Source organism: Calonectris borealis, chromosome 9 (genome assembly GCF_964195595.1).
Source record: "Calonectris borealis chromosome 9, bCalBor7.hap1.2, whole genome shotgun sequence".
Taxonomy (NCBI): domain Eukaryota; kingdom Metazoa; phylum Chordata; class Aves; order Procellariiformes; family Procellariidae; genus Calonectris; species Calonectris borealis.
In genome coordinates this window covers 8,124,462-8,150,085 of record NC_134320.1, presented here as the reverse complement: position 1 = coordinate 8,150,085, position 25,624 = coordinate 8,124,462, and the positions used below count along the sequence as shown (strand labels likewise).

Below are 25,624 nucleotides of genomic sequence, written 5' to 3'. Positions count from 1 at the left end.
ATTTACAAATACATCGTTTAACCCCTTACTTCCTAGCATTTTAAAAAATACTTTCACAGATTTTAAAATTTTTTAATTATTATTATTTTTTAAGTGCAACATTCTGCATGAAGGCCAAGATGATCTCCATGTCAGAACACACTTCAGATGAAAAGTCCATGCTTGTCGAAAGGTTCAGGATTATTCTTCAGGAACCTGCAGCACAGAAATACACTAAGTCATCTGTTCAAGGCTCTAAAAATATTTAGGTTAAAGTATACACAATGAAAGGGACTGCTATCAGATACAGTAAAAACAACAGGCATCAAAAAAAAGATAAATTCAAGTAAGTTACTCCACTCCAGCCACAGTATATCAGCCAACAATAGATGACAAAGTAGTGCACTGGAGAAGCACAGCAGCTCTGCAACAGTACTGTTTTATTTGCCAGCCAAGGCTGGTAAATACGAAGTCTGTCATCACAGAGACTCTGAGGGACCGGCGAACCCATTTCAGGCTCCTGCCTTGCACGATGTGAGCACGCACGCACGGTCTGAAGCCACTGAACTGCACGGACCGCTGACAAGCATCGAGTTAAGCCCGTGAGTACCGAGACCTGGGTGTCTGCCTGCGGGTACCATCCCGGAGGCAAAGTTTACCCGCCGAGGCCTCGCGGAGGCGGCCAGCCTGGGTGCGAGGGCAGCTCGCCGCCGGCCGAGCCCCCCCGCCCGCCGGGCCGGTTCAGCCAGCCCGCCCGAGACCGCCGCTGCCCGCAGCACTTCTGCTGCCCCAGGTCTCCCCGGTGCGCGGGGCAGGCGGGACCGGAGCGGACCCTTCCCGGCCCTCGGAGCCGGGCGTGGGGCAGCCGCTCCCGCTGCGCCGTAAACGCCCGGGCCGCACCCCCTCTCTCCCCGGGCGCCGGCAGCGACCGCCCGCCGGAGCCGCCGAGTATTCAACGGGGAGAGGGAAGCTCCGCAGATACAGCCGGGTCGTACCGAGCGCTCCCCAGCAGCGCACCCGGGGCGCCGTCCCACCTGCCCGCCGGAGGAAGACCCCCGCCCGCAGCGCCCCCTTACCTGCCCTGCCGCGCTCAGCGCCTCCTCCCGGGGCCGGGGCCGGGGCCGGAGCTGAAGCCGCTGCCCGCCGCCACGCCACGGCTCCGGCTCGGCAGCCCGCCGAGCGCCCCGACTTCTGCGAGCGCCGCCCCCGAGCGGCCGCGCCGCCCGCCGGCGCCCCCTGCCGCCCGCCGCCCGCCCCAGAGCGGGGGGGGTCCCCGCCCCGCCCCGCCCCGCCGTGACGCCCCGCGGGGCGGTGCTGCCCGCGCCACGAGGGCGCGGCGGCGGAGCTGCCCGGCCCGCGCCGCCTCCGCTCCCCGCCCGCGGCTTCCGCGCCGCGGGACGGGACGGCGCCCAGCCTGGCGGGGACGGCCGGTCCGCGGTTCCCACAGCCCGGCGTGGGGCGTGGAGGAGGCGCCCGTTGCTGCCCGCGGCACATGCGGTCCCCGGGCCGCCCGCCAAGGGGCCGGGCGGTTTCAGTCCTCTGAGGACGACTTCTTTCATGACCACAGTTGCGGGAGACCGGCGAGAGGCTCCGTGACCAGCAGCGGGCATCTAGTCCAAGCTCCCCTACATCAGAGCCCTGTTTTTCAACTTCCTGCTGCTTCCTGCGTTTGAGTAGATGGCCATCAGCTCCCTGGAGATACAGCGCAAACATCTAACGCGGCTAAGCAAAACCGTTACTGCTAGTGACTCCGCTTGCAAATTCTTCTCATACTTAGCTTACCGGGAAGTACAGCTGGAAGTTGTCATGGCCCTTTGTAAGAAATGCCAATTTCAAGTCCTTGTCAAAGGAGAATTCCACGAATTTCAATAAAAAGATAAAACAAACATACTCCCTTGTATAGCTGGTGCAAGTGAAGTCATTTCATAAGTTGCAAAGTATTCCCCAGGATTTGTTGCCAACAAAGAAGCTCTCAGCTAATCAGCATTTCCCCTCATAGGAGCTGATTCTTCTCTACCAGCAGGAGCACTTGTTTAATCCTACAAGCTGATCATCTTTCAAATACACCAATATTTCATGTATCCCTAAAACAGATTCTAAAATTAATTCTGCAGATTTGGGGAATGCCTTAATTCCCTTTACACACCTACTTTGACATGTCTACGCAGAACCTATGCAAATACTGGGTGATCAAAGTAGACGCGCTGACACTAAACATTTGGCACCAGTGTTTATGAGAAATGGCTGTAGGATTTTTGTGTTGCAGTCAGGAGTCACCTCAAACAGTGTGTGTGAGTTCACATACTCCTGCGGTTCCACTTGCAACCCTGGATACTTCTGCCACCTTCCAACTGCATTGTCACGCTGCTCTGCCAGCCAAGCTACTTATCTGCATGGCCTCTACTCTTGGGTCATGCCGACCGGTGGTCACTGCCACATAAATAGCAGCATGGAGCCAAATTTCCTTGCTTTGATACTGCACAACCACAGAGTCAACATATCTAGCAAAAAGATTGGGCATGTTTTTCTAGCTAGACTAGTACTTTTGCCTGATTGGTATGATTTCACCTTGAAATGTGCTGAGGTTCTCCATCTTCTTTCCTTTTGGGATAAGAAGTAGGAATTAATCTAGTTTTAACCAACAGACTGCACAGCGATGTGGAAAGCGGTCACCCATCTGCAGATCAACTTTACCAACTGCTGCTCTAAAAACCATATCCAGAGATGCTCAGCAGCATGGCGGTTGGCCTGCCGACTGACAGCTACACATCAAATACACATACGCTGCTGTTCTTCCCTGCTACCAGCATCTCACCAGATTAGACCTAATCCATCATAATGATTTTCTTATTTTTTAGAAAACCAGTGCCAACCAACTCAGAAAGAATGGTTTGCAGCAGAACAGAAGGCAAATTATGGGACCCTAGATGCGGAACAGTGAGACTTGAGACTGCTGTTCACTGGATCACTTTAGGGCATGTTAGGATTGCACAGTGCCCAATATCCGCACAAAGGAATCTGGCCTTTTCCCACCCTGAAAGCAAAATACATACTTTACAGAAAAATCATCTCCGTATGGAAACAGTGATTTACCATGACAGCAAATGCTTGCCAGGGCAGTTACATTTCCACCTCCATCCAGAACAAAGTGCAATTCACAAAGGATTTGGGATTCAGGAACTGTCAATCTGTTCTCCATGTAATAAAAGGATTTAATTTTCTTCACAGAACATTTTTGCTTTGGAGAATAAAATACAGTTGTCTATATACACAAATCAACTTTTTTAGAGATAAAGTCATTATGATATTTATAATACAAAAGACTATGTACTCAAAAGTTAATAGCATGAAAATTTCTCTGCAGAAACCCCATACACTTGGATTTTAAAGATTAAATTAGAGGAGACAAACTGAATAGTTGCAGGGCTGAGCAACTGCAACTACTGTCTTTGGAGGAGACCTGGAGTTACGCATAGTCCCACCATATCACCTCACTTGATATCCTTGTCAATTGGATCTACTTTCTCCTATACATACCATTATGTATCCAATGAACTTCTCAGAGTGCAAATACTACTTCATATCATCAGAATTTGCTCTTCCAGCAAGTATTGTAAAGATGTCCTTAGACTGCATTAGCTATGAACTAATAAAAATTTTGTTGCATTAACCAAACAGTGGCCGTGAGCATGTATGGACACTGAAACTGTGAGCTTGCTCACTAACATCCACCAGCTGCTACTGAGACAATCCACAATTATATGTGGTCAAAACATTGTAGCGTTCCTCTGTCTGACCTCAATCCCAAGAGGTGAACTGACAACCTGAATTACAAATGATAGGTCATGGTGAAACGCAGCCCCATCAACCAGGGAGGACAGTTCTAATTTTCTAGTTTACTTAGATTTCCAAGCTCTTGATCCTAATCCTGGCTTTTCCTCCCCCCCCTCGTGCCTTTTTTTTTTTTTTTTTTAAGGAAAAAACCAAAGTTTCCAACTGGGTGGTGGGTTTTTTTTTCCTCCCCCTCCTTCATTTCTAGTCACAGAGTCAGAGCAACTACACATCCTTGCGTTTGCCAGAGTTTTTGAATAGGAGATTCTTGGGAGAAGGTAAGGGTTGGACCAGGGCTCTCCTGCAGACAAATTCTAACACACATAGTATACAATCAGTTACATTTTACAGTATAAATTAATTCAATTTTCTGATTAATCCAACAGCTAATACTTTTGCAAGAATCAGGAAGTACGCCCAAAGACTTTACCCAAAATACCAGCTAGATCCCAGCTACTGCTCCTAAAAGCCATGACAGCAATGGAGTGTAGTACATAAGCAAAACCGAGTGGGAAGAGAGAGAAGCAAGTCACTGCTCTACGGACAAGTTTGCAGTCAGTTTTCCTCATAAAGGAGGGTTTCAGGCACTTCTACGCTATTGTACATTTGAACTATGTGAGTATTTTATACGAGGTAATATTTGAATAAGGTATTTCAGTTCTAGGGTACTTCTTCACTCTAACAGTTTCAGGCCCTATACGTTTGTAGTTTTTTTTTTTTTCTTCTTTTAAGAACACAAGAGTTTCAGCGGTCTAAATCATTCTTTCAGTTCCATTGTTTGACTTTGGCTGGATTTCTCAGCTACATGCCTGAATGCTTTAGAGAGTCCTTACTCTTTATCTAGCAAAAGGTCGCTTCTGACAATACCCCATTCTTAGCAAGCACTGTTTTCAGTTTGCTAATTACTGACCGAAATGCTTTGTGTCTCAGTCGTACTGCTTTTAAGTATTTAAAGAAACTGCTGACAGTTCTGGAAGGAAACCCCTTTGAAAACAGTTATTTATGCCTGCTTTTTGCCACCACATACCTGAAGTCTGATGTCACCTCTTTCAGTTGCTTTGTGCATGTTCCTGCGTCATTCCAAGTGTCATGTGGCATATCTATCCAATGCCTGACAAAGTTAGTCCTGGTTTTATAGCTTTGAGTGCCTTGATGACTTGTGTATATTTCAACATTATATTTCTATAACCTCCTGGGATGCCAATATTGTTACCCATTAAATTACCTCACTCCGAGTCTCAATGGATCTTTTGGAATCTTTTAATAATGTCATAACCATTGGTCTGGATATGGTGGCATAGCCCCTCGCCCAGTTTTCTGTAACTCTTCTGTTGCATTACAGCAGCTTCTGTTTTTTTCAGAGGCTGCCTATTATCTTATTCATCAGCATTTCTACATATATGGCTATACAGCATTTAAATTATCTCTGCAGGGAGTCACTCAATTCAACCCTCAAACATGCTATTTTGCAGTGTATCATGTTCATGTTAAATGTTATGTTTTCATCTCTTGCTCTCAGGCTTAACTTCCTGGTAATATCATCACTCTCAGCCTCATCAGTTTCAGCAATTAAAGTACATACTAGGAATATTACCACATATTTCATTATTTTTCCTCTACTCTTTCACTGGTTGATTTAACCCCAAATAATAATTACAAATTCTACATTGTTTCTAGGTGGTATTAAACAAACACAGAAGAAGATGCCTTATCTGGCTGTACTTGCCAATATTCCCCTTTCTTCTGGATAGCATCATAAAAAACCCTGTTTATTTTTTAGAGTGAACAGAAGACTACTGTTTTCACATGAGTCTATGTCCTGGAATATAACCAGGTATATAATACTCCTTCATTTGGAAAATCATCTGATTTAGTTGCAGGATTTTCAAAAATAAATTATGACTTCTGAACAAATATAACTTGAATAGTTAGTTTGGCCCATTACTTCCTCCTCCTTCCTTTTCCAAGCCCCACTGTCATGCAGCTGGATGCATACCAACCATGGGATTAAAATACAGGCATCTCATCCCAGCAGGTCCACATTTTATCCCAGCAGGACCCTACATGGTCACAAGAGGATTGCCAGTGCATGTCAGAATAATAAAGACCAGTTAATCAAGTCATTCAACAACAATGCAGTCAGCTACCTACAAAGGTAGTTTTAGTATTCATGGGATAGGTATCACCAAACGGCAATATTGCACATCACATTCCAATTGTGCTTTTCCTAAATATGTAAACAGGGTGTCATATTTTGAAGAAAAGAACTTGTTGCCACTTCTTTATGGAGAGTGGCAACTCTGCAAGCAGCAGAAACCACAAACTAAATTTGGGGCTGAAGTTTTTGAAAGAGGAAGTCTGTGTGGGACCACACTCATGGAGGAATGTGTACAATATAAATAGACTTTATAAGTATGCTAAGAAAATACCCATATCATGCACTGCTGATTTCTCCCCAACAGAAAACCAAACACCTGTTTCCACTTTGCAGAGGTTCGGCAGTAGTCTCTGTAGCCAAATTTCTTCAGTATGGACATGCTAGCATAAAACACAGTATGAGAACCATAGCTCTCATTTCACTCAGTGCCACTGGAAAGGAAGCTTAAGTGACTTCTTTTTTTTTTGGCATAATGCCTTATGACACATCATACATCAGTTCTGATCAAAGAGCTCCTGTTCATAATTCACACTTCAAAGCAGTTTTAAATAAGATCCTACACTCATTTGAGAGCATAAACAAGTGACTCAAACTCTAGCTTTTGTTACCATCTAAGATCTCTTTTAACGAGTATTGGTTACATTGATAATCAGTTATTCTATTCATAGATTTTTATCCAGGTGTTATTCTGAACACCTATGTAAGTTTGAATAGCACATAAAATGAGACGTGACAGACAACTTCTTGAACAACAGCCTTAAACCAAAATTAAATGTTAAGGAACTTTGCTCCTAAATCGCCCCGCTTTGCCTCTCCAAATAGTAGTGAGCAGTGTAGGGCTATGAGACGGAAACCGACTTGGAGAGAGCACCTACCTTTGCCACGCTAGTAGGTGCACTATTTGGCTAACTTATTATTTCACCTATTTAAAGCTCCATTTGGTAATTTTCCACTAGGATTAGCTTATGAAAAGAAACTCCACAAAGTGTTTAGCATAGTCTTCCGAAACACAGGTCTCAGATTGTCTTGAATATGTATCATTGCTTTTATTTGCATTTCAGACAACTCAGATGAAAGTACAAATGCCCAAAAAGGCAGCAGGTGCTGAGAAAAAGCCTCAAAAACAATCCTTAAAATAACTGCATACGTACACAGCTACTCTCCAGTGTCATTTATGATCCCAAACAGCTCCTTCTGTCTCTCTGGAATAAGGCAAGTCATTCTTACAGCACTTAATTGGTTCTAGGGGTAACCAAGTCCAGCTGCTCTGTCTAGCAAAGCAGCACAGCTGCCTTCTCTCAGTCCAGAGGAGCTGAGGAGAGGGGAAAAAAATGGAAAGTACCCAGCACTTCAAGAGCACCATTCCCAGGGTCTCACAAAGCTGACTAGATTCTGGATCAGAATTTTAAACAGATCCCTTAGGAGCAGCAATCGGCTTCCTAGGCAACCAGGGTGGCCGCATTGCTGCGCTGCTTACATGGAGATAGGACGAACGGGAGGGGGTATGGAAATATATATAGATATAGATATAAAATTGCCCTTATACGCTTACAGAAGGGTTTCCTAGTTCATAAATATTCTTGCTGCAAGCTGTGATTTTAGTTAAATTCAGACTCGACTTGCCAAAGTAGTAGGCAGTAAAGTTATTCAGAGTGACAGCTTTTAGCCCTTCTGTGGCTGGGTGAGTTGGGACCAGATGGTTAGATGCCACCAAAACTGGCTTTAGAGTACCTGAATGCTTCCCTGCGCCTGAAGGACACACAGGTACCTTGCTGGGGAAGATTTCTGACCCCTCTGGTGGGCAGAACTGAAGAGCTGTCCATGAAGCTAGGTGAACTTTAAGCACATTATATTATTTCCCTGTTGTATTTAGTTCTCAGGGCAACTGCCAACTTTAAAAGTCTAATTAGGGAAACCTACCTAGAAAAAAAGCCCTCGGCACTGACATTATCACTGCCAACTTCCTTATTACCCCACTCTCTGATATGCTTCAAATCTGCTCATGAGGGGCCCCAGCCAGACATGAAAAGGGATGGCTGTTTCTCCTTAGTCATTGTCCTTCCATTAAAACCAATACCAAGGGCACCCATATAGCAAATGTACATCCCACACTGCTGTCCAAAATCTGAAGATGAGAAATGCCTTGGAATACTTTATGAAGACACACACAGAAGCCCATGTTGACATACAAATATTATTCATACTGACCCTTTGTCACCAGGGAGTCAAAAAATTCATATCGAACAGTACATGTCAGTCTCCTTAGCTATAGTCAGTAACACTGATTTGCATTAAAGCCAGCAGGTACAGCTGCATTTGGCATACTGACCTGATGTTCCATCAGGAAAGAATGTATACATGAATACAGATAACATGGGTGGGTGTAGCAGAAAGAACATTCAAATAAGAATATTAAGTCATTGCTACTTGAAATATGAATAACACCAAATAATTTTGGTATCTGAGTTTCTTAGCTTCCTATTTCTGTGAACAAATCCATTGGCTGAGAATGCAAGACATGTATACTCTGGAGCCGTGTCCTAGTTTAAGTAAAGATAAGTAGTACTGCAAGAGCCATCTTCCCAAACTTTTAATCCTTACTGCTTAAAATGAACAGACTGATATATTGTGAATCAGCAGAAGGCTTTTTCTACACAAGTACCTGCACATACTGCTGTATCAGATGAGCTTCCAGTATGAACACATACGATTCCTTCAAGGCAGGAATAGTAACATACTAAGCAGATATAAAGCCAGACACTTAAATATAATTTATTTCTAACTGTATTTAATATTCATGACAGGAATACACCTCATTTTTAGGGCTCAATTCTTCTGCATTAACATACAGAAGGCACTTCCCCAGTGTTGTAGGACTAAAGAAGAAAGTGGGTAGAATGTAGAGAGTGAATGAGTTGTGTAGTGTATTCTCAGCGTGACAGAGGAAAAGAAGTCAGTGTGGCTAAGATGGGCTTCTCTGTTTCTACACCCACACAGGGTGAGTATTTCAAGTATTCATTTCCTCCTCACTACTTTAAGGTTTGTCAAATGAACAAATCCGGTAACCTTAAGAGTGGCTCCAACCCTAGGAGAATTTGCTTTCAGACAAGGAAGAGAAAAAGCCATATTTTAATATTTGATTCAACCTTGATGAGCCCACTGTGAACACCAGTGATGAGCAGGCAAGAGACAATATTCTGAGAAGATCTAGATAAGGAAACTGCAGTTGTAACACTGCCCGATTCCTTTCAGGTCATTTAAGCTGCTACTATTCTTACAGATCTTCGCCTAGTACATTCTGGGGAGGAAAAAAAAAAAATCCCCATTCTACTCTATACCTATGGACTCTTTAGCCAGTTAATTCTTAATCCTTCCCTTGCCTTTTTTAAGGGACGAGAATACTTTGCTTTTCCACTTACAGCTTTCAGATACTGCACACCTGAAGCTTCAGGGATCAAAGCCAGAGCTTCATCAGAATTTGGTTTTGACAATATAACTGAAATAGAACAGAAATTGAGAAATAAACAGCAGCTGAAAATAAACATGCACACAGTCAGGTGCATGGACTTTTAGCAAGGAATTTCTAGATCCCAATAAGCTTACTTAAATACTGAGGTGATGGGCCAGAGCGTTCTACGCTGCTTAGGCAGCTCAGAACAGCTGAAAAATTATCAAGCAGGGCCCTCTCCCAGATGTGAATTCCTAAGCCCATTTTTAACATCATTTTTCCTAGCAGAAAAAGAAAAAGCGTATTAGTTCCAATCCTCACTAGTAAAGCCCTAGACAGATCTTTATTTTTGCTAGAATATGAAATAGAATTGGCAGGTCCAAGAATCATGATTTGGAAAGGCATTTACAGTTTCTTGCCATTCAAGTTTTATTAACGATTTAGTAATACATTACTACAGCCTCATAGGTCATAAGTGTCCTTACTTTCCTGAACTCTAGGGCTATTTCTTAATACCCGTTTTTTAAGCCTCCCCTTCTTTCCTCTGAAAATACAATTTAGTAGCACTTCTTACACAGGGGGATAGTTCCACTACCTTCAGTAGAGTTACTGCTGATTTAAAGCCGTATAAGTGATATCAGAAAAAGACCTACTTATCTCAGGCTTTTGAAATTCTAGAGTCAAGTACCTTTGATACTGATGACTTCATTTGGTGCACACCCCCTTCATACCGCTTCTAAACTGCAGCTGCGCACTGGGGGAGCGAAAGGGCCAGCTGCTCCTATGGGGCAGGGCGGCATAACACAGCCAGCAGGCAGGGCCTCGCCTGCCGGGGCCAGCCCCACGCTTCCGAGCAAGGGGAGCAGCGCAGACCTGGAGGTGGGGGCCAGGTTCAACCAACAGCCCAGATCCTCAGGAGAGTTTGTGGTGAGGAAGCAGGTCAAGCCAGGACGTAAACCCACAGGTCAGAATCAGACCAAGTGATTGACAGGCAGGTCCATAGTGACAAGACATGCCCAAAGTCAAGCCAGACAGTCAGCCCACAGATCAGTGGGGTCCATGGCAAGGCAGAGCTATAGCTGAACTAGAGACCAGCAACCCAACAGCATAGTTCTTGCCAGGCCTGAAGGTCCCAGACTGAGCTTAAATGGGCCCCTGTGCCCACGGGCAGAGGTTTGGAGGGGGGCACCAGGTGTGGCTGGACAGGACCATTAAGGCCCGTTAGTGCCCTCAGGGCCGTAACACATATTTCCTTCCTGTACGAGCCTCTGGCAACGTTTCTTGTTTACAGTTGTGCCCAGTGACACCTTCCTCAGTGAATTGCGTTGTGTATTAATCAGTTCCTTTAATATTCTACAAATAGCATCACTGGCTCTCAACAATCAGCTCTTAGGATATTTCCACCATCAGTTCAGATACGTGTGACATGTGGCAAACACGGGCAAAAGAGGCAAAGGGCCAGGATACCAAGCTGAAATGAGATAGCAGGTCAGGAGAACGATGCCTTCCCACACCTGGAGATCCAGTACATGCAATGGGATGACAACAAAAGCTACTTCAGTGGGTCTGACAATTGCTTGGAAAAAACTGTAACTTTTGAAGTGCTCTGTAAAATGATAGATACTAAAAAGGCTACTTGGAGATTACCCTTTATTGCATATGTGACAAGGGAAAATGTAATACTTTTATTTTTAGTATGTTAAAGCATAATTTTTTTAGGTTAAACGAACAAATAACAGGCCAAATGATGGCCCTAGAGGTCACCCCTATCTAGCATGAATACAGACTGTGTCAGCATTCAGTGTTCATGAAGAGTGCCTGCCAGTATAAATCATTTGTCATTGTCACTCTGAGAATTCACTGGTTTTGTTTTTTTTTTTCCCCCCAGAAAATCTGCAACCTCTTTGTCTTGCTAATTTTTGCATACAGCTAACTAGCATGTTTCAAGGGCAGGACAAGATCAAGAAAAGATGGGAGGGTATTGAGTCAGGAATGTGAGAGAGACAAATGAGTTATGCACTGTGTGATGATCAAAAAAGACCATTTGATAATAGTCACTGCAGAGAATAGCTAAACAACACAAACTGTATGCATGAGCATCATATTGCCCATAATGAAAAGAATCAACCAAGCAACAGCCCAAATGCTTATTAGCTGAAGTACGTGTCTGAAAACAAACATATTCATATGAATGGAGCTGTCAGTAAGAAACTGATTAATCCCACGATCCCAAATGAAGAGTGACCCAGCTGCAGCAGTCTTAAGAGCTTCATTTTCAGACAGAGGAGAGACAGGAAGAATTTTACTACTGCTACCTAGAAAAAGCTGCAGGCCCCGTTAAATATGAATTAGGGATCATACCTGAGGAATCACAGGTCCTACCTAGGGATAAGCCTATACTTATGTATAGCATGGGAAGGAATACATGCCATAGACCTCACCAGCCAGCCAGACAGGCAGAGCATGAATACTCTCAGTCTGTCACTTGATCAAACGTCTACAAACATCTCCTGATTTGGAACGTCCTCTCCACGTCTGTGCTATGGGAGGACTGGGGTTCGGATCTGTATCCCACAATTTACACACATTGTGAGCTGTAGCCCAAATGTGGAGAAAATAGAGCAACTTGCCTCTCTCTCACTGACAGTCATTAAAGTGAGCTCTCACTGCTTTCACAGCTGCAGGAAACCAGGCGGCTATTTTCCTGACAGCCTTCAAGTGAAAAGAGTTTTCTATTTTGAGACTTTCATTACCCTTTCCCACTTCCAATAGTTTGATATTCCTCTCCAGAAGCTTGAAAATAATATTAGCCACTGAAATTTATCTTTCATTTTTTTCTAAAAAAACGACGTTCTAAAATTGAATTTGAAATTGAAACAGCATTTAAGTGAATTTTTTCCTGTATGCAATGGCAGTCTTAGTAGATTCTTAGAGCTTTTAAAGTAGCCTATATCGGTAGTGCTTATTTTGTAGGCTGATTTCAGATACACAAAGAGGAGTCTGCCATCTCCCCAGTGACCTCAGTGGGGTTATTTCAGGTTCACATCAGCATGACTAAGAGGAGGAGAATTAGCCCTTTTTAAAAGTCAGATAGCAATGAATGCCTCTTGCCCACAGCCAAGTGCAAGTTCTGAATGAGGAAAGCATTCTTACATTCAATACATATTTGAGTTCCACTGAACTGCTGCTAATATTAGGTACATGTTTAAAGACTATTTAAAAAAACAAATTTCCTTTAAATTGGCACAGAAACAAAGCAAGCTGTCTCTTACATTCTGCTCTCAGCTACACTGGTGTCAGATTTACTTCACCTCCCTGCATGAGAAGTAAAACCAAGCCAGACAGGAATTATGAAGATGAGCTGAGTGTCTCAAAGGAACAATCAAAACCAGACAAGCCAACTATGCCAGGTAACTCAGGTAAAACCTTTTAAGGCTTTATGGCCCTTCAGGGGGGACCATGTGCAATTGGGAAAGAGGACAACTAAAACCAGACCTACACAGGATGTGCTATGAAACCGAAATGTCTTTTTTTCTGACTGCCTGTACTTAAAAAAGTAAAACCACTGTATAGGTTTCAGTCAGGTTCATGGGTTAAGCTCTCTGTGAGTAAAGTGAGATTGTACTGTTTGTATGTGTTTGTTTATTTGATACCTTGCACAAGAGGAGCAAATGCTTGTTTCTTAACAGATTATACAACCAGCTGTGTTTCTCAAAGGGTACTCTCTAATGTTGAGAGGCCCCTATTTATAATGCATTGAAAGTATGTTTCCTTTTGGATTTTTCTACTCTGGCAAATTAGAAATCCCCTGCAGAGGGGAAAATATTTAACTGTAGACTTTTAGTATGCCTTCAAACTCTTACACTGAATAATTTGTTGATTAAATGTAGTGGCCTTCAGCCTCTTAACAGCCTTCTCATTGAAAATGGTAAGTAGGCAGCAGAATTGGTAAAAGATATCTTTTTCCAAAAAATCTAGCACCAGCAGTCTTGGGCATATTTTTTCCCCTCTCTCATGTACATAATCACTTACTCTTATAACAAATGTGCAATACATAGTCCAGTCAGTATAGGGTTCGATAGACTTTTGGCCCTTGTGATACTGGCTCTCATAATACGATCTTTTAAGATCTAATCATCACAGCACTTGTCACAGCAGGCAATACCGCGTTAAGGCCTGTTTTGTTCTCAGCCAATAGATGGGTGGGTTATTAAACCACATGTAGATGAGAAAGCTAATTTAACACCCTGGATGCTTAAAAAAATAAGCTTATTAAAAGAGACAGTGATTTCGTGTAGCTTTCCTACTACTGATGAAAAAAAAAATGACAGTTTTCCTCTCTGGTTTTAAAGCTAAACATTTCAGTTCTGAACAAAGGAGGTGGGTAAACAAGTGGCTTTGAGGACAGGAGGAAAACATTGCTATTCTTTGCAATGAATGCCCTAAAGCGTGAAAGCAGAATACTCTGCATTGTATCTATGATACTGCTGTCTCCCTAATGCACAAAGGGATGGCACATGGGCTCATACAACTTTGACTGCAACAAACTAGCAGGGATCCCAATGGTGTTCCCATGGAGCTTTCATTAGAAATGGAGACTCATGGTGTGTTTAATCTCATCCCCTGAAAGACTTTGCTATGTGTCAGTTGGCAGCAGTGCATAAAGATTAGAATAGCAGTCTGGCAAAGCGGGTTTAAAGTTGCACAATGTAGTGTAACCCAGCACCCCCTCCAAAAAAAAAAACCTAAAAGAAATGGAAGAAGAATCAGACTTCAATCCACCAAATATATAGAGTCTGAATTATGATGCCTCTGCCTTTCCTCAGCCTATCATTGTTATTTCAGGACAAACTCCTGTTGGAGTTGCAGCCCATATGTCACATGTGATTATGTACTGTTCTCGCCCTCAAAGCCAACAGAACGTAGGCACAAAGGCGTTCATTAGTGAGCACTCTGATAAAACACAGATGAAACTTCAGACTCAAATGAGCTGAAACAGGAGTTGTATATTGAGGAATTTCTTGCCTGAAGAGAAAGAGACAGCTTCATTGTCTGTCTGCTCTAAAAATTTGAAAATTATCAGGCCAGACAGATCTGCCCACAAGGTTATTGTTTTATCTTATATGACCCCAGGTAATGCCTCTGAAACAGCTGTTCTACAAATTTTCTCTCCAAAAAGGCAGTGTAACAAAAGACTGCACCTACTATCTCAGCCTTGCCTCTAATTATTTCAGTTTCTCTTTGTATGTTTCTCTCTTCTGATACAGGTTACAGATATAGCTGAGAAATTATTTTGTTAATCCAGTATCCTACAGAGTTAGCAAACTCCCCACACCTGTGTCATCTTGCAAAATTTCATCTTCAGGTAATTTGTGAATGGATGAAGAGCAGAAATATTACTTAACATCAAATACGGATTAGTTTGACTACTTCTTGAAGTTAAAGGGTATTATAAGAAAAGAATTGCATTCAGTCTTTATTCCTGTACATTACCTAACATCTTTTAACACATTACCTGGTCTGGTGCCATACAGACTTTTAGCTTGAAGGCTTTTCAAGTACAAGTGATGGCAAACATGTTTCAGCTCTATAATTGCTTTCTCTTCTTTGTCAGAACTAGTGACAGAACACAAGTCCCATATCCAATAATACTGATATTAAAATGTGCTGTAAAAAAAATTTTTTTTAGGCTAGTGATTCTTGTTACTCTGGCAAGTCAATATTTCAGCACCAGCCAGTTATTCTGGCTGTGAGAATAACTCTCACAAGTTCCCTAAATGTCCACAACAGTATAATACTCTCTGCTTTCAGTTTTGCTTTTTGTCTTTTTGTTTTCCTTCATGAGACAATGGTATAAAGGATCAATTACAAAAATATTTTGATTTCAGTCTACTGCTGTACTTTATTTTGATGGCCTTTTCAATTATCTCCAGATTGATTTTGTTAAAATGTTTTTAATTGTACATATTTTGTTTGAAAAAAATATTAATATGTGGAATATGAGAAATTATTGGAAAGAGTTCTTCAGTCTTGAGTTAAGTTCTTCAGTTTTAGCCAATGTTTTATATTTCCAACATATTTAAATTGCATAACCTGAATGGTATTCCCAGAACTTTGTACTCAAACTAAGCTCCACTGCTAATAAAGTAATCAGTCCTTTTTGTTGACTGTATCTGTCTTGTCCACTGGTGATATCATTACAAGTCTGAATAAAATACACGAATCTCGCTCAGATTTGCTGGCTTCTGGCATGTGAGAGAGAAATCGTAAGAGCTGAGTAATACCTGAGGTAATAAAATGGACTGTTCTGTGATGTGAGGTGTATGACAGAAGTTCTGCTCACAACTTGAAGCAAGGAGATCAAAAACACAACCATGCCAAAGATCTTTTACACTGCTTCCATCAGTTGATTTTGTTTGTTTTCAGCTGATTGATTTAAACATCTTGTACTATCCGTCTTTATCAATTATGGATATAATAAGTATTAAAAGAAATTGGTAACTTGATCAGCAGCTGTCAGGTTTCAGCAGCCATTGTGTTTACTGTTTTACTTCTGGGAAAAATAGAGGAACTGCTGTGTCCTACTTCCCAAAAGTGGCAAAAGACAAGGTAAGACTCCTTAATATCAGGCATGTGTCAGCTGGCTGCAGTTGAATAGTTTAATAGCAACAGACAGAAGCAGCCAACATATGTCTATACAGCCAAATAGGGATATCGTTACATTGGCACTTACCTTGCTGGCTCTGCTAACGCTTGCCATGAAGATGTGGCAGCCAGCTCTGACAATAGCAAGCTAATAGAGCTGCTATTCTGAGCTGGAGAGCATGCCACCAAATCTCTGCTGCATTGTTACTGCTGCTAGCTAAATTAAAGTTATCACGGATACAGCAATCATGCTGTGATCACTTTAATATGTTTTATTACACTCAGAGTATGTGCAGAGAGAAGTAACCCAGTACAAACAGCCCCTATGCACTGAATACTGCCCTAGACTTGATTTGCCAAAAAACAAGCTGAGTGCTTTGAGTATTATCTGAAAAAACACATGAATATTGCCTCAGCTTTCAGTATGTCTATAATAAAGGACACAAAGAAAAAGGTAGGATCGATTAGAAGTCCTTTCTGGTAACTGCCAGTTTACACATTCGTGGCAGAATCAAAACATAAATTGCTTAAAGCACATACAAGCCTTCGATAATACCTATTTATGCTAAGTCTACCTGGCAGTCAGCAACTACTGGTATCCCTCAGGGATCAATACTGGGATCAGTACTATCTAATGTCTTCATTAATGATTTGGACGATGGGACAGAGTGCACTCTCAGCAAGTTTGCGGACAACACAAAATTGGGAGGAGCTGTCAACATGCTGATGGCAGGGCTGCTCGTCAGAGGGACCTGAACAGGCCAGAGAAACAGGCTGACAAGAACTTTGGGGAGTACAACAAAAGCAAATGCAAATTCCTGCACCTGGGATGGAATGACCCCTTGCAACCAGACAGGCTGGGGCCGACTGCCTGGGAAGCAGCTCTGCAGAAAAAGACCTGAAGGTCCAGGTAGACAAGTTCACATGAACCAGCAGTGTGCTCTTGGATCAAATAAGGCTAGCTTCAACCTGGGCTGTATTAGTGTAGCCAGCAGGTCAAGGGAAGCGATCATTCTATCTGTTTGGCGCTTGTGAGACCTCTCTGGGATATAATGTCCAGTACTGGGCTCTCCAGTACAAGAAAGACATTGACATACTGGAGTGAGTCCAGCAGGTGGCCACCAAGATGATTAGGGGGTGGAGAACATGATGTAAGAGAAGAAGCAGAGAGAAGTGGGCCTGTTCAGCCTAGAAAAGAAAAGGCTTGTGGGGAGCCCTTACTGCTGTCTACAGCTACCTGATCAGAGGGTACAGAGAAGATGGAGCCAGATTCTTCTTGGAGGTGCACAATGGCAGGCCAATAGGCAACAGACACAAGTTGGAACATGGGAAACTGATTAGATATAAAGAAAATATTTTTACCATGAAAGTGGTCAAATGCTGGTGCAGGCTGTCCAGGAGGTTGTGGAATCTCTCTCCCTCCTTGGAGGTGTTCAAGACTCAACTGGACACGTGCCGGCACAACCTGATCTCATTAGACCTGCTTTGAGCAGTGAGTTGGAGTAGATGACCTCTGGAGGTCCCATCCAACCCAAATTATTCTATGACGCTATGATTCCTGGATATAGACAGAAATGCTACAGGGAGCTGTTGACAGATGCACATGGCTGGAAAGTAACAGGAAGAAAAGCAATCTAAGCAACTATGAGCCTGTTGGTCTATCTTCAACAGGTTTTAAGACTTTAGCATACATTTAAAAGGCAAGAAATACTGAAGACCAAGTGATGAATGGACACTGAGATAATATCCCATATCAGATTACCAGCAGCACATCCTTCGGATCATCCTAATATCTCTTTTGATGAAATTCCAGGAAGTTTAGACCTACTGTGTTTAAATAGCACTTTATGTTGGAAGTTACCATGATCATGATTCTATGATTATGCTGATCAAGTTACCAATATCATGATTCTATGATTCTAAGTTTTTCAGTCTGAGGAAGACATTTAGTACAGTAAGAATAAACCAGCGAGGGATCTCATTAAACTAAGGAACTGATAATTTGTGCCAAAAAAAACGAGAAGGTTGAAAATTGGTTCCTAGCTGGTCTTTTCAAGGTCTGAAATTGGGACTACCTCTCTCTTTAATATTTAATTTTGCCATTGCCATTAAAAAGATGCAGGAGGTAATATTTGTCAATGCCAAAGATAGGCCATGTCGTCAGTATCAGAGAGAGGACTGAAATAACCTACAGAAAGAAATGAAAGATCTTGGGGATGACAGCATAGGAACTGAATGATACTTAATTGCACAGCATGCAAAGCCATGTATTTAAGGAATTGCAGCCAGCTGGAAATGACTGAGGAAAAAGATCTGGACATGCTGGCAAATCACCCGCACCCTGTGTGGTGAGTCAAAGGGGTATGATGCAGCTGCACAAGAAATACAACTCAACAAAAGGCTGTAATTTTTATTGAGTCTTTTGATGCTTCTAGATTTCCTACAAGAAAGCAACCCTGAATATTGTACAGTTTTTCAGAACCAGCTTTTGAATTTTTAGAGACCTTTTGGTTTCCCATACAGAGAACAGCAAATGAAAAGTATGTGTGTGCGCACAGAGGGAGAGTGATGGAAAAAGAGGAAAGACGGGAAACACTGAAGCAAAAATATAATTTTTAGGGGTTGGGATTTTCTGTTTGAATAAACAGCCATTAATTCCAGAAATATGTCCAAAGACTGCTTTTGAAAGCTTTTGGCAACATCAGTTCCACTAAGTAAAGTACTACTACAGTAAATGATTTTAGAGGGTATGAATGCAGGGATAGCAGGTGATGTCTTAAGCAGCTTTTCTTTCGGCACTGTTGTTATCTCTATGCTAGACCTACAGCAAAGATTCTGCACGCTTGAAGTATTCTGACAATGTTGTTCATACACTGTGAAAGCCAGAAGTAACAATTTTCTTAAATTGAATCATATTAATAAGTTTTTTTATTCTGCTCTGATAGTTTCTTATTTTATTATTATATACATTATTAACTATGCTAGCAGCAGGACATAACAAATGCAAAATACTTGTTCAAGAACACTACTGTTTTCAGCAGGGAATAATTAAGAATATATTTCAATAACATTTAGGATTCTAATGAATAAAAGATAATTCATGCAGGCAACTCAGAATTTTCTCCAAGGAGGTTAAAATGCATGGTGAGTGCCTAATTCATAAGGAAGCACTTTTGGGTCATATATTTCAATAGCAGACAAGATGTGATCAAGGTTCAGGTAACACATAGGATTGAAATGTCATCTTTCCTGCAGGAAGCCTTCAAAAGGATGTCAGAACTTTTCAGTGTAATTCACCTAAAAAGCAGAAAATACCTCCGAGAGGTGGAATTTTAGAGCTTCCACACTTTGCAAACAAGACATGTATCAAAACCAGAAACTTTATGTCTCATTCATGGAAGCACTGATTGCATTTTCCCAGCTGGATCTGAGTTGGTAAACAAGCACTAAGCACAACTCTGCTCCCATCTCCGTAACAGTGACATAATGAAAGCAATAAAGAATATGACCATCAAACTGGCTTTCTTTCAGACCCTCCACCATTCCTTTAATTCTCCTAATTGCCAGATGCAGCTATTTAGTTTTTTATCCCAAAATTGCCTTGATTTTACTTCTTCTAGAAGAATAACAAAGAAGGACAAAATGTGTTTATGTGGCTCAGTCCATTCAGACAGCCTGTCTAATTTGGTTTAAACTTTGCTGTCTACAGCAAGTGTAGGCTGTAGCAGGATCGTCTTAATCCTCTTGGATTCCACACCACAATATGGTAACAGCCTGACTAGAAATGACTCCTGCCTCTTTATTACTCTTCAACTGGCATTCTGCATGCATTTTGGGGGCAGGGGGCAAGATGGGGATTGTGAGGAGAGAAAATAACAAAGAAAGCAAGTGCAAGGGCTGTGATCGTACAGAACAGAAGATTTAGATAACCAGTATTGAAAAGACAGGCATTTGTACATGGATCCACACACAGCGCTGCCCTTAAAACAGCTGACCTGAAAATTATCAGAAATTTCTAACAAACAAAGCACAAACAAGATTAGTTTGTTGGTTTGGGAGTTTTTAGACGCCTGTCTCTCAGTCACTTTGTCTGATAAACGCAAATGCTGAAGTTCAGTTGCTGTCTTTGTACTCTCTTGGCATAGCCTCCTCCTTTACGCAACTCCAGCTGAACGGTTTTTCCAAATTTTCAAGAATTCCCCTTGAAGCTTCAACCAAACCTAGAGAATATAATTTTTTTTAGACAAGTTACAACTGCCCATCCCTACCAAGTGAGCACACAGTAGTTAGGACTCCCTGCTAGGCACTCTGGGGTCTTCAGACTGACATTAGCATCTGGGAGGTAACCAGGCACAGCCAGGCCTCTGGTGCAGACTGATGCTGTTCAGGGCTGGTGCAAGGCATGCAGAGGAAATAAGAGGCTTTGTGTGGCCAATTTTATTGCCTATAGAATGAGAAGGAGGATTTTTCTGCCACTTTTTGTCAATGTTGTGCAAAATGCTTTTCAACTCCTAAATCTGCTTGCCTGACAGCCTGCTTTGTCTGTATACATGCAGAGATTGCAACTAACTAGTTTCATTCCTATTCCAAGTTGGGATAAGCTACAACACATTTAAGGCAGCTTTATCCTTCTACCTCTGGGCTGTTGCCAGGATTACAGAAGACAGACTGGGTTTTGGCTAGGTTAGTATGATGGATGGGCACAATGAAAGCTCTTCTGCCCCTCTGGGTGCTTCTTTCCCCTTTAGCATAGCTCCCTTCCTAAAGCAAGCCCTTTCCCTTAGCCCACTACCATGTCATATGTAAATAGCTTGTTTTCCTTTGTTTTATTCTTGCCACCCCATTTCTTTCTCTTCCAACCCAATTTCTTCCTCCTGTTATGAGGGACACTAAATTTCTGTGTCCTATTCTGCAAGCTGTATTTTTCTAAAAGATGATGACTATTTCATCCCTGGGCAGTGATGTGAATTTAAGCTACTGATCTCCTGGTTCCAGGGGCCTCCAGATTTCTACAGCTAGGTGACACATTTCTAAACTTTTCAAACTTTCATGGATTTAGAGCAAAACTCGGAAACATTATCAGAGCTAATCCTACACTTAAAAGCCAGAAAGCGGGCCAAAATGGACCTACAAGCATTAGTTTTAAACCCTCAATTGACATGTTTGTTTAAAGTCAGTATTCTAGGTGCTGCTTGGCCACAGGAGATGTAATTAAAATGGTGTTTGTGACAAGGAAAACAAAACCCTAGAAGTTGGTCTCCCTTACCCACACTGCAATGATTTAGTCCAAGGAATATGTGGTGATGCTTTTACATCAGAGCTTCTGAGGGTATTTTTTAAAGAGCAAGCATGTAGTGGAGGCATATCAGGCAATTCAACATAGTAATATTGTCTGATCTCTACCAGCCAGACTCTGCAACCAGCAGCGGGAAATGGGACATCAGCTGGCAGCAATAAGTTCATATTCAAAAGGCTGAGGTACATCTTGCAAGCCATCTGTGGCCTGGTCTCGAGGGGACAGACAACACACAGGAGTGCTTTGAATTCTAATGTGTGCATTGACTTCTCAGTGCCCTCTGCACTGGCACCCCATTTCCCTCCGCACTCAATGTCATTTACCTCATACTTGCAAATACAGCTAAGGATCTATGCTAAGTCATCACAGTTCAGCTGAGGTGCAGTGCTTTGTAATATCCTGGCCATGTATCTGCAACTCTGCCTTTTCCTCACATTCTCTGAGCAGACAGAGTTTCTTGCTTGGAAATAAGAATTTAATGAGGATGAGGAAAGATCTCTTTGCTAAAAATGGAGTTAGGCAGGCGCCAGATAATATTTCTCTAGTTTCTGAGAAATGCTATACAGCACAGATCTTGAGACATCGGATACCAGAGGCCAAGCAGTAACTCACTTGATGTATCTGTCTTTTCATTGACCAATCTAGGAAAATCATGTGAGATTTGCCACTCACTGACCATTTCCTGGAGATGTTTTCATGGGAAATTGTTACTACTCCTGATAAATATTCTGCAAATTCCAAACAGGGAGACGATGACAAGAGAGAAGGGTTCCACTACAAGCAGAATAATTACGTTAGACTTACCGTGGTGCAAATTAAGTCAATATTTGGCCCTAAGCCTCTGTTTTAAGGATGTAAGTCTAAATGTCTTTCTGAAAACAGCAGTTCAGGCAACATTCCAGGGGTATACATGGGTTTACTGGAAATGATCCTTTAATTCATGGTAAATGAAGGACTAAAAATTATGATCAGGTCAAGAGACAGAAGGTCTGAGGTGTACTTCAGAATGTAGATCAATAGTCAAAAATTCAAAATAGACTCCCAGCTAAGTGTCAGTGCAGATTTTCCTCATGAAATGAATAAAGTGCTGCTCTGTTGGCAACTTCATTATTCACTACTTAGCAGATACAGTAATCACTTCAGGCAAATGTGAATATTGAACCTGAAAGGTCCTAGTACCATAAGCAGGAAATGAGCATAAATGACAGTTGTGTTATGTCGTGGCCCCCTCAGCGGGCCAACAGAGCAGAAAACAGGAACTCAGAATTTGAGCAAACTGTTCTTCTAAAGCAGAGCAGCTCTCAAGAGTAGGGGGATGGAAAGTGAAGCAGAAAAAACCCTGTGAAGTTCCTTTCCTTGTTTACCATGTCTTTCTTTCTTTGAGAGAGTACGGGCCCTGTGAACGTGACACATTTCTAGTAATCTGCAGGGCTGGATGGATCACATAGACTCCTACTTCCCTACTACACCACTGATGGGGAAAAACATGGACCATAGCTTCCTCCAAGCTAAACAAGGAGTAGAGTATGGAAAATAGACATAGGAAGTCTGCATGAAACATGCTATTGTATATAACTGCAAATTGTATTTCATCAGCCGATGACCCCTATTTTGTTTAACAGCCTGAATAGCTATCTAGGCAGAGCTGGGTTATTCCAAGAGACAATGTGGTGCCCACCCTTTGCTCTGACAGGTCAGAGCAGGTTCAAAGCTCCCCAGAAGAACAGATCAGACTAAATTTTGCTGCTCAAAACCCCTTTGAGCAGCAAAATCTCAGTGCTGTGATAAAACAGGTTTGGGGTGGCAGTGAAACAAGGCCAATGGTATCTTTTGGAACAGAAATGGTCAGTAGGGTTTAAGAGGAAAGGGAAAACGACAAGGAGTCATTTAGGATCTCTGGATAAGCCTGAGGACAGCTGTGAACTGCAGAGTCAGTCAGTAAGGTTTCAGATGAGCTCTCACATCAGCAAGCTTTGGGGCCTTTGTAGAAGGCTTTGAAAAACTTGAGTAAGATAACTGCTTCTCCTGGAGATCCAGCTCCTTGCTCTTCATTGCCGGTTCCATGAGGAACAACAACTGCCCCACAGGCAATGCCCTGAGAGGAGCTGGGGCTTGCTCTGTAGGCTGAGAAAGAAATGGGGCTAGGAGAAAGGTATCTGTCCATTTCCCAAAGTACCCCCTCCCTCAGCAGGGGTCTGTCTGGTTTGTGCTAATCGCAGTCTCTTCAGTACAGGAGACAATCTCCCACCACCCTACACCACCAGCTTCTTTGCTAGTACTTTAAACTGTTGAAGTGGTAAATTACTCAGTCTGATAACCTCTCCCCAAAAGTGGAAGCCACCCTGCTTTGTTTCAACCAAGAAAAACATTTCTCAGGAAGAGGAGAATGTAAGTAACAGTTATTCTTTTTCAAGGTAGATGAAGGAGGGAGCAGGGTCTTTGTGAGGAAGCTGGCTCTGGAAGACAGATATAGAAATGTCTACGGATATTTTAATGAGCTGTATCACATGTGTATAAAAGACATGTCAGAATAAATTAGGTTGGGCATACTGGTTTTTTTTTAAAGAAAACAAAGCCATAATTGTCCTTTGCCTTCTAGGAAAAGAATAGGTGAAGTGGTAACTTGCACTTATTTGAGGCAGGGAGTGAATGTCTCACATAACAAGGTGCAATCTGTTTAAAAGATTATGTACATGGTGCTTTTTCCTGCTCCTGAAAGCTTAGAAAAAGCTGATAAGATTCCAGGATGTTATGAAGTTTAAGAATAGCTATGGCTATAAGTTAAGGATATTGCTGCTATTTAAACTGCATGTGTATGATTAAAAACATTTTATTGCTCCCAGATTCCCAGATCTCTCAGCAGGGTAAATGCCACCTTTATAGGGATGAAGCAGTAGTTTGCCATCTTGAACAATTGTCTTAAGCAGTTACTCAGGAAACCATTTCAATCAATTGGCTCTAACATTTCAATCACTACCTAAAGTTTGAATAAATCCTTAAAACTTTCCTATAAAAGTAGTAATTTACAAAGAATTCAGTGACGCCTAATGCAGGCTTCACTGTAAGAAGACAGCAGGCTTCAATTAATTGGTGTTTCTTGTGAATCCCTGGACCCTAATAAGACTTGACATGATTCTTTTAGAAGATTATCTGGGGGTCCTTACAGTTCTAATACTATCTAGGTTTCTTAAATCCCTCTGGCACCTTTAAAATGAATTTGGAATAAACTGAGATCTATCTCACTATTTGTTATACTTAACTGTTGTCTGTCATCTGAATACTCCACAAAGAGTTGGATGAAAGGGGAATGTAGTAGGCCAATCTCTTCCTTAATGACACCAGTTTGCATAGATAGGAACCCAGAAAAGGAAGTGAGAACTGGAATTCTATCATTTTCCTTGCTATTTCTCTTCTCTGAAGAGAAACCTTTTTTTAGGAGTTGGCAAATCTATGGTCACCTAATGGGATTCATAGCCATCAGACAAGAAAAGGTAAGGAAACAATGTTTTCTGAGGCCCTCTGTAATACGCTGTGATTTCATTGTAAAATAAATGTTATTCACAAAATAACTCTATCTTATGTTCAATGCTGTAAGCAAAAGTAGCTGTGAAAAAGCATTTCTGGAATGTAATGATGCAGCATGGACAGGCGTAAAATGACTATTTACTGTAAACATATATTGAAAAATCTACCAGTCAGTGTTTGTAAGAAGTTTTTCAGCTTCTGCCAGGTGAATTTTTTTCACAGGGGTAAATAGTCATCCTCAAAGACAATAGGTTTGAAGTAGTAGAGTTTTTATTTGTTCTTGGTTAGTTTGTTGGTAGGGGGTTTTTTTTGGGTTTTTTTTTTTTTTCCCCTAATGTAGTAGGAGGATTCATGCTTCTTCCAAGGTGGCTAAAGTTTGTGAAGGAAGGTCAGTTGCCAACTTGGGGAAAAGGATCTAGAAAAAGTGAAATTACTTTGATTTAAAACCAATCCTAGCACCTAAGTCATTCAACTTGGACCTCTGCCATGAAACTTCTTACCAGATTGGAAAGAACTGAGGCCATGGGTCCAAACACTTTAAATTTAAACAACTGTATTCTAATTAGGATCTAGATATTGTGGAGAGCTCCCTTAACACTGCAGTTTAACACACCACCAGACCTGGAGGACAGTGGTTCTGCATAACAGCAATCCTTATGTAACACCTCCCTTGTCCATTCTGCCTGAGACAAGTTAAAATGTTAGTGCTCCTATACAAACACACTGAACACTAAGGAATACA

The 25,624-nt window shown here is 42.0% G+C and overlaps 1 protein-coding gene and 1 long non-coding RNA gene across 3 annotated transcripts in view; one reads left to right on the top strand and one right to left on the bottom strand.

Annotated features, from left to right (window-relative positions):
• PXYLP1 (2-phosphoxylose phosphatase 1) overlaps positions 1 to 5,133 on the bottom strand; it is a 64,927-nt gene extending 59,794 nt beyond the window's left edge. Inside the window, exon 1 of one of the 2 annotated variants that reach the window (XM_075158155.1) lies at positions 4,838 to 5,133. The gene's annotated coding sequence lies outside the window, so the exon portion shown is untranslated. Of the gene's footprint in view, positions 1 to 1,055; positions 1,169 to 4,837 lie in introns of those variants that run through there. The other variant, XM_075158154.1, reaches the window with a different exon arrangement.
• Positions 3,749 to 25,624, top strand: part of LOC142085806 (uncharacterized) — a 29,966-nt gene continuing 8,090 nt past the window's right edge. Inside the window, exons 1-2 of the long non-coding RNA XR_012674827.1 lie at positions 3,749 to 4,425; positions 12,702 to 12,826. This is a non-coding gene — a long non-coding RNA (uncharacterized LOC142085806). The remainder of the gene's footprint in view (positions 4,426 to 12,701; positions 12,827 to 25,624) is intronic.